A 14,100-nucleotide genomic window follows, 5' to 3' on the forward strand; every position below is an offset into this window, starting at 1 on the left:
TGATAGATTCGCATATATGTAATTAAGGAAATTTTAAAGGTTTTCTTTAAAATATTGTAAAATAATTGTACACAGACAGCAGACAGAAAATAACTGTTTGAATACAGGATTGCTACTTTAAAATTCCGTGAAATCGCTGCTTTTAAGAAGGATTTTGCAACTTTTTCAATGTGAAAAAAATAATTAAATGAAATTTTATCAAAATCCAAACCATTGTAGTTACTATGATGAATGAGACTTCATTTTTTGGCATTTTTTATTGAAAACACAACAAGAGCGATTTTCCGAGACGAAATGTCAAGATTTTTACGTCATATTTGAATGGGACTGCTCATTTTCATTTTCGCTCCGTTCCGCTCTTGTTTTGAGTTAAGAACACAAATAAACGCCGTTGTCGTTTATCGCTTTGGTTGTATTTTTTACCGTAATAATAGTGTATAACTGGACATTATCATATTGTGACATTCCAATTTTGATTTTTAAAACGAAATTTTTACAAATTTTAATAATATTCAAATTATACAACCATTCAAATTGGAAGGTTAGGATAAAAAAAACCAATTTTAAAACAAATTATCATAGGTCTATAAATTTCTAATTATTTACATATGGCAATATTTTACCTGATAAACTTCATAGATAACAGTAAAATTAATTTCTCTCCTTTTATAATCTTATTGTGTTAGAGTGAAAGATTATCTATTTGACATAAATTCCTTTTGTCTTCCTTATTACTATAAGAGATTGTGAGTATTTACCTGAAAATAAAAATAAAGATGTATTAGATAAAAAAATTTAGTATAAATCAAATTAATTGTTTCGGTCACTTCTCGAAGAAAAAAAGCAACCAACACAACATATAAAATGTTATGCAAAATTATTAATAAATTTTGTTAATGACACTAAAAGAAAAAAATGCCTTTTTTTTGTTTTAAGAAAAATTCCAAGAAATCTTTTAACTTTACTAATAACTTTTATTTTTTGCTTAAAGGCCAAGAATTTTTATTAATAACTTTTGCAAAAGATGACATTTTTTTTTTTATAAAATTAGAAAAAATATAAGAAAATTTCATTATTTTTATTATCTATCAAGAAACTTTATTCGAAATTAATTAATTTTTGAAAAGTTATTAAAATAATTAATAAAAGAAGAATAAAAAGGATCTTAATAAACACGACAATAAGTTGACGTGTGTTTTTCTACAATTTGAACCTTTAAAACTTCTATGATTTTAGGCAAAACTTAAACGATCAATGTAGGAAGCGAATAAGACGTCAGCATAAAAATATATCACACCTCCACGGACGTCACTGTTATTGGCACGTACTATACCGCTAAAATATACCTTCAATAAGTAGTTTTCTCATCTGATTGAAAATGAAGTATCTCACCAAATGCTGTAAGCTTTTTTACAAAAATTTTAAATTTCTTTAGTGTGTCAAATTAGTTGTATCTGGGAGGTGCTTTTTAAATCTGTATTGCGCTGACAAAATACTTATTATAATTCAGTTACTTCTTTTCCAACCTACGTTTTTTTAATATGGCTTTAGATTGTAACTTCACATAAGTATTCTGGTTGGTCGAACTTTTGGAAGGTAATGCGGTTCTAGCAAGAAAATTCTCACCTCCCTCTTAGCTAGCCATTTTGAAATAAAAATTCTGACTGAATAATAAAATGCTATCAAAATTGACTCTCATGAGACATTACAAACTTTCAGCGTTCATTTTATCTTTAATTGATCTTGTTATATTTAATTATTTCAGAAGAAGTTTTTAAAACACACCCGAATTCTATTCGCTCCAAGATTTTTAACGAAAATATTGGAACAAAAAACATTTCACGGTAGCCAAATTTATTCAAATAAAATTTTAAACTATGCAATATAAATGAAATTATCAATGATTTCATTCCATTCTATTGTGAATAGCGTCTATTTAGAGACAACAAGATAAAACTTTTATAATTTTCAAAATATTTTTTGTTTCAAAAATACCTATTGTTTCGCAAAATTCATTCAAAATACAATATGAAATAAAATCAAAACTTTTAATTACATAAGTTTTCTCCAATAGAAGAATAACTTGCCATTGATCAAATAAACTACAAAATATATTTTCATTTCACTCTTATATATAATTTGATTACTAATTCATTTGCTATCTCGTTTTCTACATACATATATTGAATATATTGTTATGAGAATATAACATTTCTTTCATTTTAAAAGAGAAAGAAGAAAAACAAACAGAGGGAAGAAAAGGAAAAATTTGATGTAACGGAAAATGTTTTCCAAATGTACAAACAACAACAATCATTAGGAATAAAACTTTTGTAGTTATTACATAATCAAAAGGCAGTAAAATGTATCAAAAAATAAAAATATCATAAAAATAAAACAGAAGAAACAAAAATGAAAATAAGAGATAAAAAACAAACAACAAGCGATTTTATTGTTTTATCATCCTATTTTCAACTTCACCTCAAGTCAATAAACAATAAGGTAAAAAAAATTAGAGAAAATAATTCCTTGACAACAGAGAGAAAATAGGGAGGAGAGAAAATAATTTAAATAAAACGTCAGCAAACTTTTGACAAAAATGTCAAATAGACAAGTTTCATCTCTCGCCGCAAATATGTCAGGTGTCAAAAACAATTTATGTAACAGTTTGTAGCCATGCAGTCTGCTATTCCCGGAAAATAAAAAGAAATGTAAAATTTTATTATTAAACTTCTGTTTTATAGATTTGTCAGTAAATAATAATTTTGCAGATATTGATATGTGATGTCAACAATGTGATTCTAATTCACAGTTCATATTATTCATGAAGAGGTATGGAAGAATGTCATTGTCGTAAAGTTCACTTTATATTAGCGCAATAGTGACCGTCAGTTTAATCTCAATATTTCATGTATAATATTGGAAAATATTGAGATGCCGAAAGGTATTAGGCAATAACAAAATTATAAGTTCATCCTTCGTTTACCCCCACTTTATTGAACATGCAGCTTAAACTCAAAGTTCGTTTTTTTTTGCGTCCAGTTCAATCCAATCAAATTTAGAGAATATTTAATAAGATTTTAATTTGTCCTTTTCGATGTAAAATAGCTAGACAGTGTTCTACAAGTTACAAAAAAAAAAATTTTCATCCCTCATGGGTGTTGGGGAATAGACACTTTTATTTTTCTTTAATTATCTCTAGTACACGATAGACTTACTCTAAATCTAGTACTATGCATTCTCTAAGTAGTTCAAAACAAAAAAAATAAGATAATTTAAAATGTTGGGTGTCCTTTTTTAGCAAACATTATTTTTTCTCTTATTCCCTATATACTCTCTTTGAAGATTAACTTAGTTATTATGCTAATTTGATTGAATTATAGGACATCGTCATTTTGTGTTATACTGCTTTTTAAAAGTCCTTCAGGTGAATTGTAAAAAATAAATAGGACGCAAAATTTAACATCTTAGGGAGTCTTGGTTTTTTTTACTTTTAAATATAAAATGGATTTATTATTGAAGTTCAGACATTTAGATTTTAAACAACATTTAAAATGATATCCTTAGGATGAAATAAAATTAAAAACAGCATCATAATGTAAAAGAAAACTTTTTAATGTTTTAAAATTGGATTTTATTTTTTTTTTTATTTTGGTCAAAAATTTCAAATTAGTATAGAAAATTTATAAGTATAATTTGGGCGAATTTATGTTAATTTTCTTTTTATTACATATTTAGTATGAAGAATATTTGGTAGTATTTCTAAAAATGACCTTACAAAGCAATTAGGAATGTAAGAAAAATAGCAATTATTAATTAATTAATTGTTTTGTTTATTTAAAAATAATGTAATGTAGGAGAGTTTATGGAGAGTTATACAACATTTGGAGAATTCCTTTTAAAAGTGTATAACGTTCGGAATTCATTCAAGACTACTGAGTATAAAACTGTCCAAACATAGCAAACAGGCTGAAATGATAGGACTCAAGTTCAACCCGGAAAAAAAACCAAGTTACTACGCATCAACACGCCCTGAATAGAAAATGTCACCTACTTCAATTACCTTGGTAATATAATTAGCACGATTTGGAGAACAGATAAGGACATTAAAAATAGAAATAAGATGGAAAGAATGGCATTTGGGCGACTTTGGAAAGTCTTGAAATCAACACACTTAGCCAGATCAAAAAAGTTGAGAATATTCAATGGTTGCGTTAAATCGATCCCGTTATATGAGATTGGAATCTCATATAAGATATTAGTTAAGAAAAAGAAAAAAAAAAAAAACATTATTGTGGACACGAACCAATGCATTTTTGAGTTTTTAATTAAATTCAGAGAATAAACTCTCGAATATCTGGCTACAATAATAACATTTCTCAATTTTTTTTTTAAATAAATGAATCATTTATTGCTAAAAGCCTTTAATTATTGTAATCGCAACCAAATTATTATCAGAGGAAGGAGACAATAATTAAATATGCTTAACTAATATTATAAAATAACCACTTTGTATAACGGTATAAGTTGTCGTATGAGAATCATTATTGTATAACAAATTAATTATTCAAGATGATAAAAGAAATAAAATTGTATAACTAATTAGAAATTATAATAACCGTTATTATTTTTGCTATAGGTAATTCTTATAGGTAGTTCTAAATACTTTGTAAAAACAATGTAAATTTCTTGTATAACATTATAAAAATCTTTTAACAATTTGTTATATAAATTTATATTCAAAATATTCAATCATTCATTTTATTACCTATACAGAAAATTTGTTTGAAAGCAAGAACAAGTCTTTTCTTTCCCATTAGTCCAATATATAATAAATTTTATGCAAATCACAATATTTTACATAACGCAATTTTTCACATTATATCACATTAGGAGAACCAAGTCAAAAGAAAATCTTATTCTATTCAATTTATTCATATTAGCTAGAATCACGGTGATAATTGAGTTCTTTTCTAGCAGATCGTAAAAAATTTCTAAGAACCTGACATTCTTTTCCCAGATTTCTTTTCTTACAAATTATGAATAAGCGCGTATAACAATTTATTGCATATTGAAAATGTATGCGTATGTAAGAATTTATTGCAATGCAATGAGCTTAGAATTATATTTACTCTTTCAACTTGTAGTTTTGATGTAATTTAACTATTTTATTCAAACCATTTTTGTTCTATATATTAGCGATAGATTACTATTATGTGTAGATTGTACAAATTTTCAAGGGAACCGATTGGAGCAACAGGACATGTCTACCGGGCCACCGGAGACATCCGCAATTTATTGCACCCTCCACACTGTATTTCACGTTTTTTCCTATGGTCTTCTCTGTATTGCAATTTAAAAGTTAATTCATTATAATATTTTAATCTCTTATAGTTAGTATTCTAATAAAATAATAAAACTTTTCTAAATTTTCTTCTACAAGTTACCCATAGATCTTTACTGAATAATGTTATACTGATTTTACCAACATAATCTGTTATTGCTCTAAGCGTATTAGAAACTAACATACAAATGCAACTTATAAACACACATACCTATATACGCGATGCAGAAAAAGTGTAAATTGTTTATTGAACCTCACGACACTTGAAAATTGTGTAAAATTTATAACTATAAAATTTATTATAAAAAAATGTTAATTTCATATACAATGTACTTGTAATTTTAAAAGAAAATATTCTTTGACCATTGCTAAACATCGTGACCAACAAGTCTCTGGGAAAATTTCTTTCTCTCTCTTCATGTTTTTAGGTCATTATAAATTAGGAATATTTTTTTTATTTGAACGTGTTCATAAATTAATAAAAATATTCAATATTATAAAGGTGTTGTTGAAAATTAAAATGATTCACACGGATCAACTTTAAATAAATCAAAGAACTACTCCATACATTCTTATTCCATACTGTTTACAAATCATGTCCACTTAATACCATGTATTCAATGTCTAGTGAACTTTAATTATTTGATTTTATAGCTTTAAAAAGTTCTGGTTTACAATTCATTCATATTATAAGATCAGAGTTGCTGGACTTGTTTTGATGAATTAAATTTTTCACAAAAAAATTGTGTCAAATGACATGAACTGGCAGTGTCCACATCAAAATCGCCCTCGTTTTCTTGTAGTTCGTTAGTTTGTTTGTTTTCAGTTTTAAAAACTGTTCAACTTTCATTTTTTATGTTTACATATTCTTAAATAACAATAAATGATTCCTCAAATTCGGCAATACACACGAAATATCCGTCACTGTCGTTAATTAATTCAGCCAATTATCCGTAGTTTAAATTTAGTTTACATTTAGACCACTCTTTATTATAATTTATGAATATTAATTATTCATTAACTTTCAGATTCAGGCATTTATAAATGTATAACATTTTTGTTGGAAAATTAAAATTTCTTTGGTTTGTTGGTACGGTTTTCAATTGAAACATAGCAAAAAATAAACAAAACCCTTCATACACTGAAGGCTAAAAGTAAAAACCTCACAAAATAACATAAAAATAGAACAAAATAATTCAAGGATCTTCAATGAATTTTCTTTTTACACAAATAGCTACTATACTTGTTTTGTTTTATCTTTTGTTCCACCACATCTCCTATAATAACTATACTTTCCTCCTCCAATCTTGTTTTGTTTCTTTATCCTTACAAAAATTTTTTTATTCACAAAAATTTAATTTTTCGATAATAAAACGCAATGAAAACTGTTATACATGATAATGTTCTTATATAATCATCATCATTACCACCATCATAATCATTTTTTTTTTTTTTTGGTCAAAAAATTATTTCATTCATTGTTGTTGAATACTTAACGAACCATAAACCAACGAAGGACGTTAGCTGAAAAGTACTTGACTTTATGATGTTTATAAAAATGTTTTCAGTATCTCTATTTTAAATGTAAATAGATGGCTGTAGGTATGTATATGTAGATATGAAAATAGGATCAGTCAGTTAAATTAGAAGAAAATTAAATGAACACCCATAGTTATCAGTTTGGCCAAAAATTTTCAACACAAAGCATCGTTAGTACCTTTTATATACAGTAATATATAGGTATACTAGTTGAGTTGTTTTTGGGGGTAACAATTGGAAAAAAAAAATTTTTAGGATAATAAATTTGATAGAAAATTAAAGGTTGTTAAATTGTTATATACAAACTATACTTGTAACAGGCTATTTAAGATTAGAAAATGTTGCTGTTATACAATATTTTTTTCTCTTTTTGTCATGTTATTGAACTTTATACACGTTTTTAATTTGACTGGACTAGATTTGTCTATGAAAATCATCGAAGCAGGACATTAGAATTTATTTAACATGTAACAGCAATGCTATTATTTTAAATTATGTGAAAGAAAGGGAATAGTAAATAATATAATAGAAAAAGAATGTAACAGTCTGCTTTATTAACAGAAATAGAAAATGTTTTGGTGGACTTTTATGTTTACCCAGATTTTAAAATTTAAAATTGATTTGTATCTTGTTCATTTTGTCCACAAATTGCAGCAGGATCAGGTCACATATAAATAAGACAGATTAATCCAATCAAAAAAAGCATCATTTCGCACAGTTAGAACTTTAGTCATGAAATTTAACCCCCTTCGAATCAAGTTAAGGCTATTTTTAGAGAATTCGCTAATTAGATTCCTACACTGATAATTCTCCATGTACCATGGAAAATGTTCCAGTTGTACCAGAAACATATTTATTAGTCCCGAAACAGTTTTATGCAAAAATTCTAATAAACGGCCAGTACATTTTCTGAGAAGTTTATTTTAAGTTTTTGAGGAAAATTGTTTGCTACACTTTGAATTGTTCGAAATATGTTTGGCAATTTTTTGTTAATTTCGAACTCATTCAATCAATTTAGGAAGAATGAACATTCTAGAAACTAGCATCTTATCTTTAGTATGCAATTTCCGATTTTAAGTAATAACAAAAACTTTCTTGTCTTAAATTTACATGTATGAAGTAATTCTTTAATATTAAATGCATATATACTCAATATTTTATGTAATCATAATCTTGTTCAGGCTGAATGAAATGACATCTGTACATTGTATACATATTATGAGGGCATGAAAATCCTTAATATGCTCACACATATGTAATCATACAAGTACACATATTCCTATAATTAATTTTATAGAACATATAAATAATAATTAATGAACATCTTCTGTTCTGTATGGTTTTAAAGGCGGATGAAGGCAGATATTGTAAAATAGATAAAAATGTATTCTTTAAATGCCTACACACAACATTTCAATATTTCATTTTAAAGATGATAATTGAATTTCATTAAAAAAATTGTTTTGTGTTCATTTTGAATTGTTTATTACATCAATTAATGAAAATATACTTCATATTTTCATAAAATATTTATGCATGAATATTAAATTTTTTTATTTGTTATATTATTATAAATTTATATAACAGTACAATAACAAATTATGTATGTGTTTCTTAATAAATATATGTATACATAAATTATAATATAGGATAAGGATTCAATTCAAAATTTTATATAATATTTTGTTAATTACAATTGAATAAAATGAAATATAATATAATTTTATAATATAAATAATGTAAATTTCAAAGGGAATAAAATATACAAGTGCAAGAGGTAAGTAGATATACAAAGAAATAGTAGAATTTTAATATAAAATTAATTAAAAACTGATTTCATTTTTATTAAATATTGTAATTATTATTGTTTTATAAAGAAAATTATAATAATAATAATTATATTAAAAATAATTGATTAAGTATTATTATTGTAAATAAAATATATTATATATGATTTTAAAATTGTTATACAAAAATTAAATAATTGATGGAACGAAAGAAAAGTATTATATAAAATTAAATAATTATAAGCATTTTAAATTTTTACAAATGAATAAAGGGATTGTAATTTTAATTTGATTAATTTGAGGTTATACACCCCTCTTAACCTCATTTATAATTTGTTTATTATTTAAGAAACTTTACTATTCTTATATTTTAATTTGAATATTTTTCATAACATTGTTTTCAAGATTTTTTAAAATAATTTTTAATTTCCATGTAAAAATCCATTTTTTAGTTCAATGTATTTGCTCGAAATCTATATATACCGCACTCTAGGGGGAGGCGAATTTTTTGTCTGCTTTTTGCCCGGGACGTCCGACGACAGAAAGAAAATTTTTTCACAGGTGACGGATCCAATTTTTTGCCAGTGATCTGAAGATTTGCAAATAAAAATTATTTCAGCGATTCAACTTTCGATTTTAGAGACATGTTCGAGAAGTGAGAGATACTTCAATATAAAAGGGAAATCTATTGATATTAATTTAGTAAAACTATTTAAGAAAGGTGATCTGAAAGGTTGCAAAAATTGGTGTGCAAAACCAGATTTTAGCCCTGATAATTCTTGAAAGAATAGAAAAACATATAGAAATGCGAAAACATATGCGAAAGCTAGTTTTCATAAACAACGAAGTTGCATAGATCAATCAAATACATTAAGAATCATCGTAGAACAACCAATTGAGTAGAATTTACTATTATACATCACATTCATAGATTTCAAAACGGGGTTCGACGGTATTCATCGGCACTAAGAAAGAACGTCGGAAAATATAATTGGTATAATAAAGTACTACACGAAGCAAATGAAACAAAAATACTGAAGTTGGTGTTAACTAAAAAGCCAGTCAACATAAGCACCTGTGTAAAAAACAAGTTGACCAATCTCAACGGTGCTCTAGTTGAAATAATGAAAGAAGTCAACTGAATACCCATTTTTTTTCACACATATGAAAAAAAGCGAACTTAACTCGAACTTCGTATTAATAGAGAAAGAGAGAAAGGAATACCTAACAAATTCGACTTATCGAGTCGATCTGCTAGGTTTTAATATACCGATTGTATATTATTGGCAAAATTTAAATGTTTCTTGAATAATTGCAATATTTCAGGGGAATAACAGTTGAAAAAACGAAATTTTAGCAAAATTATCTAGATTTGTGCTTCCTTGCTTCCCCGTATTTGGCAGTCAATATGCTCTTCCTCCCCCTCTTCCGCCAATTTTTGGATTAAAATAAATATACTCTTATGAGATTAATGTTGTTTCTTAGTAATTTGATCTTATCTAAATGCAAACAAATAAGAATCTTAATTACTCTATACAACAAAACAAGTCATTTTTCATTTAGTAATTTAATTTTCCTATACCAAAATTTAATCTTATGATTTATTTTAATATACTTTAGTACAATATAAAAATAACTACCCGAAAAAGAGATCCTAATAATTTAAAAAAATAAAAAGTTTTCTAATTAAAATCATATTAACCATTTTTTAATACATAATTTTAAATTAACAACAAGATCATACCAAAAATTACAATTTCATTAAAACAAATAAAAAAAATTTTTTAAGCAATTAAAATTAACCGAACAATTAATTATAAAAAAAAAAGTTTTCATTATTTTTGGTTCTTTTTTGGTCTTGTTAATAATTTAAAACTTTTTAAATTTAATTTTATTCTATAAATTAATGCGTTAATAAAGAGGAATCCAAAGTACACTAATAAAAAAAATCGTCAAAATTTTAGAGTGTAATCAAAATGATTGTGTGAATAAGTTGATTAACCATTTAAAATGTTAAAAAATCTCCATGTTATTGAAGTGTTAAAATAATTGGCGAAAAAGAACAGCAGTTCAGTATCTTCAATTTGGAATATTAATTCAATAATTGGAACACTTATTGGTTTCGTTAAATCAAGGGGAAACACACTTCCATATCAGAAATTCCACCCAAAAAAAATTGAACCACGAATTGTCAACGGAGTGTGTTCCGTTTTTTATTAAATGCATCATTAAACGCTAATTATCTGACCCGCAGCTCATAAGAAACGATAGGTTTACTACACGCCCAAACGATCCAGTACATATTTCTGCAGATGAACGAGTCACTTTTGGCTTAATTCACTGCAATAGCATATAGCGTGTTCTTGGTTTAAAATGAAACGCTAGTTTTAATTTGTACAAATGTTCCAATTAACAATGATCAGCAAGAAAGGCGACTACTATCCTAACCTCTATTTTCGAATAGTTCATCCATGAACATAATTTTTTTTGGTTAAGAATGAAGAGTCTTTCCTGTCTATTAAAATTAGATCACATTATTTATTTATTCACTATAAGTATTAATCTTTATTCAAAACGTTGATTCAGAATAATTTTAAAATACTTGTACTCATTTCCTTGCATCTTCACATCTTATCTTCGAATATGAAGAACTTTTATTGGCAAAAATAAAACTTAGTTTCTTACGAAATGAAAATAATAAACAAATCAAAAAATCAAAAATTTCATTTCATTTTTTCCATCCTAGAATGTCCTTTTTGTGAAAAGATCAAAAATTAGAAAAGGAATACAAGAATCAAAAAGAACAAAAAATTCTTTTGTAAATTTCAAAGTTTATTTTTTTTAATAGCTCATTAAGTCAACAGGCGTTCTAATTATAATTTCAATTCATACTATAGAATAAGCCTTAGGGAAGATCATCTTTTCTCCTTTCTAAAATTAATGCAAATATAAAGGAAACATTCAACGTCATACTTTTATCATTTCTATTGAAACTGAAAAAAAAAATGGTTGTATGAATGGCCATTCTTTTTTTAAAAGAGGAAGTTTTCATATAATAAAAAGGAAGTTAATTTAATCAAATAATACCACGAATAAGAGAACAAGCAATTTAGGCAGTTTTAATTGGTTCAACTTGAAACTTTTTTATATGTTTTTATTTTATTTTATTTAAAATATTGTTTTGCCTATTCTTGACCATTTTTCTATTTATTTTATTATTTATTTTTTGGTTTTTAAAGTGTAGGTTAACTAGCAATATATTTTTCAAGTTTTTATTTTTTTTCGCCAATTTAGATCTAACAAACTGTGAAATTTATGAGGAATAAAAAATTTTATTTCCCAGATAGTGTTTATGTAAAATGACAAGTAAAAAATGTTTGTTCCTAAGTGCTATGAGGTAGATTTATAATTGTGTATGTACGCATAATTAATATTGAAGTTATTATTGTTAATAAAAATAAAGGTACGAAAATGAAGTCGCAGCTGAGGCGAAAGATACAGACGAAGCAAATATGAAAGCAGTGTCGGAATAATGGTCACATGAGTAGGCGGACGACGATATTTATACCGATATCAATCAGGAGTTCGTCAGGAGATATCGTCATATATTTCCATACAAGACAGAAAAATGAGGAATTCCTAATACAGACACCACTATCACGAAGAGGAAGGCATTTTCTTCTATACTGAACATCGTGGTTATGGCGGAGAACGAGTTGTGGCTGGAATGTGACCGTAGCAAGAAGGAATAAAAATTTCTAGAATATTGGTAAGTTTAGTGTCTCTTAAGAAAAAGGAAAATACACAATCTAAGGAATGAAATAAGTTTTATAACAAAATTGAATACAAGGATTGGACCTGAAGTAGTCCAATCACCTAATTTCGATCCTAAGTTGAACTTATAATTAAATAGTGGGCCATTCAGCCTACAGACAGCTACTATTACAATGAAATTACAAGGACTCCCCCATCATAAGACACCCGGTGTTGTCTTAATACAAAGAGTATTAACTCCACTCGGAATGTTTAATTTTTAACATACTCTCACGCAATTGTTTCAATTCTCTTTCAATTTTGAAATATTATCAAAAATGCTGCTGAAATTATGAACGAACACAAAAAATTGGGAATTGTAATTTGTTATACAATTTAAGTTATACAATATAATTACTAGATTGAAATTTTCTGTTAAACTATTTGAGTTATCGTTTTGCAATTGCGTCTCACATAAACGGTATAGTCAAACCTAAACATCATAGAACCTGCAATAGAAAACATTGCGGAATTCAAAAAGAGTAAGCATAACGCATTAAGGAAATTCTAAATTATCCAAATAATAATAAGATAATATGTTCCCCACCACTTTCCGAAAAACAAAAACGTGCAAAACAAAGTGTAAAAGTGTTAATATTTGGAAAAACGAAAAACTATTTAATAAATTTCATTTATTCCAGGGGAAGTAAAGATTATTTTGTTAGAATCTAAGGTAAATATGCCTGCGGCTTATTAAACGTTCCTTAGAATACCATTTCTGAGAATTTAGTCGGGCAATTATTGATATCCACTTAATTTTCTTTCATTAATGCAAGTGTTCATAAATGACAAATGAGAATAACAAAAAAAAAAAAGTTAATCAAGGCAGTATTATTCCAATAGACATAAAATCCAAAAAACCGGATGAGAGACCATTAAAACATTTATTATTATTATTATTGTATTTATTATTTTGTTGATTTTCATTATGGTTTTTCCTTTATTTTTGGCTAATTTATTAACAGAACCCCAGGGAGCTATAAATGTTTTATTTTTTGGGCAGATTTCCCTATTTTAGTTATTTTATTTTATTTTTTTAATGTGGTGTTCATTTTCCAATTTTCTGTATTTTATTTTTTCATTTCCGTATGTTATTATTTCCCTTTTTTTTCCTTAAATTGTTGCGTGTCTTTATTTTACTTATTTTTGGCGGTACATACTATCTATTTGTCCTTTTTCCAATAAAAATAAGAATAAACAGAAAAAAGGAGGCAAAATTTTATTTCCTAACGAAAAAAAAAACATCCTTTTTTTTTTACTAGATCATCGCCGTTGATATACGCAGTCATCCCTCTTCAAATCTTCTTCAATTATTTATAGAGTAGGAGGAATAAAATTAAAGTGTGTATAAGACGAAGAGTCTAAATGAGAATCCAATGTTCCCATCGGTATTTTCTATAACAAAAACCAAAAAATATAAAAATTATTTGTTTATACAATTTCGTATTTTCTTTGTTTAATAATACGCAAATACACTTTAGAGTTATCGGATAAAGATAATGAAAACAAAAAAAAAACTAATAAGAAAAAAAGCTCAAAGGAACAATATACCAAAAAAAAAAACAAAAAAGAAGGAGTTGGGAGTTTAAAAATCCATTGGATCCTCTTTGCTAGATT

The 14,100-nt window shown here is 26.3% G+C and overlaps 1 protein-coding gene across 1 annotated transcript in view; it reads right to left on the reverse strand.

Annotated features, from left to right (window-relative positions):
- Nucleotides 1–651, reverse strand: part of LOC129613455 (putative uncharacterized protein DDB_G0282133) — a 142,468-nt gene extending 141,817 nt beyond the window's left edge. Inside the window, exon 1 of the mRNA XM_055527530.1 lies at nt 624–651. The gene's annotated coding sequence lies outside the window, so the exon portion shown is untranslated. The remainder of the gene's footprint in view (nt 1–623) is intronic.
- Nucleotides 652–14,100: the final 13,449 nt, after the last annotated feature.

Source organism: Condylostylus longicornis, unplaced genomic scaffold (genome assembly GCF_029603195.1).
Source record: "Condylostylus longicornis isolate FDR11 unplaced genomic scaffold, ASM2960319v2 ptg000084l, whole genome shotgun sequence".
Taxonomy (NCBI): Eukaryota; Metazoa; Arthropoda; class Insecta; order Diptera; family Dolichopodidae; genus Condylostylus; species Condylostylus longicornis.